We start from the raw sequence: 1,934 nt of genomic DNA on the forward strand, positions 1-1,934 counted from the left end.
TGTATTAATCTTATGACACTAATTTAATCAACACGTGCCCATCAAATCATTCTGGCACTGTCATTTTAATTAACACACGACCTTTTGTCCCCCACGTCACCACACCGAGAACACTGTAGTAATACTAGATGGCACTGTACTTTTAAGAAACACGACCCTTGGGGCCAATCAAACACCCTCAACCTGGCACTTTAATCTGCCTAACCGCCAACCAAACAACATTCCAAGACTCAAGAGGGAGCGAACACCAGGCAGCTATCAAGGAACGGTAGTAAACGGTTGTCATTCTTTCATCAAATTTCACTAAGCATATAAAAAGGAATGGAATATATATGATGGAGGCCCAGGATACGTGCGTAATTACCGTTTACTTCATTATAGTTCATTTCCTTTTTTCTGGACGAGACTCATTTATTTCCTTCAAACCCTTTTTTTTCGCTTGTATTTCATTATTCGTAATGTGATGTGCCAAGCGAATCATCATTCCATCTAGGTGTGATATTAATTTCTATTTTTTTCTTGAAATTCACTTTGTTGCTATTTGTTCTACATCATTTCCTAGTTATGTCACAATATTCGTAGCCTAAAAAATAGCCCTCCCCCCCAAAAAAAAAACAAAAAAAAAATCAAATTTCTGTTCAATTTTCCCCTCCAGTTTCTCTCGTTTACCTCCGCTCTTAGTAAAAAACGACATTCAAAAATACGTAAAAACAGAATTAGAACAATAAATTCAGTAGGAAGGTCTAACATAGGCATGACAAGCATTACCACCTACTGAGGCACTAGAGACCGGAGCAGTCGGATTTACTCTGGCAAGTCCACAATGACCGTTATATACTAGCGCTTCGATAATGTGGACGCCGTCGTGAGTTTGGTCGTTGGGTTGCTTGCAGCCTACATCGACATCCAGAAGGCGTTTGATCGGTGCATCGGGAATCGCTATGGGAGATCCTTAGGATCAGGGAATTCAGACACAGATATTGCCTGATTAGCAAGCCCGATACTGGTGCACGGGAATCGCTATGAGGAGATCTTGAGGGTCAGGGGAATTCCGACACAGATTATTGGCGACTAGCAAGCTATACTGGTACTGAAAGTGCGTAAAGTGTGGTGGGGGTATGCGAAACTTTTTCTTCCCTGTTAATTCGGGTGAGGCAAGGCTGTGTCTTGCCACCCACACTTTTCAACACTTGTATGGACTCGGATAATGGGCAGAGCTACTAGCCAAAAGTCAGATGCGGAGCAACACTAGCAATATAAGTCTCGGACCTGACTTGCCGACGATCGTGCCACCTATATGAGTCCTTGGAGTCACTTTGTGGCGGCTCTTGATGCATTTAGCAATGTAGCGAAGCCCTTAGCTTCGAGGCCCCTGCGACCCAAGACCAAGATTCAGGACTTTTGGGGGGTTAGGGGAACCAGTCAGTCGATCCATGCTTGCGGCTGAGGACGTTGGAGTCACAGAAAGTTTTACATAAAAAATAAAACCCTTGGTAGTGTAGTCCATATCCTGGGTTGTCAGGACCAGGAATCAGTAGCACGGATTGGTCATGGCAACAGGAGCATGAACCAATCACCAAGAGCATTGGAGATGTTCCGGTGGTACCTTATGAAGAAGGACCAAGCTGGTGTCTTCAAGCCTTGATACTTCCAGTTTGCTCATGGAAGCGAAACCTGACCGGTATCCAGTCGCGGAGTGTCGCTTGATGCCTTTGTAACAAGTCCCCTCGCTGGATCATGGGGTTACAGTTGGCAGGACCAAGTGTACCACCAACGGTTTACACGTTTTGAGACGGCATGGACTGTTAATTTTATAATCCGGGATCTCCAACTCAAGTCTATATGGCCAACCTAGCTCGCCTCCTATGGACGACCCTGCCCACCAGGTGCTCTCCGCAAGACCAAGCCGGGTGGAGGAGGACCTGTGTGACGTT

The sequence above is a fragment of the Penaeus monodon genome, chromosome 10, assembly GCF_015228065.2.
Source record: "Penaeus monodon isolate SGIC_2016 chromosome 10, NSTDA_Pmon_1, whole genome shotgun sequence".
NCBI lineage: Eukaryota > Metazoa > Arthropoda > Malacostraca > Decapoda > Penaeidae > Penaeus > Penaeus monodon.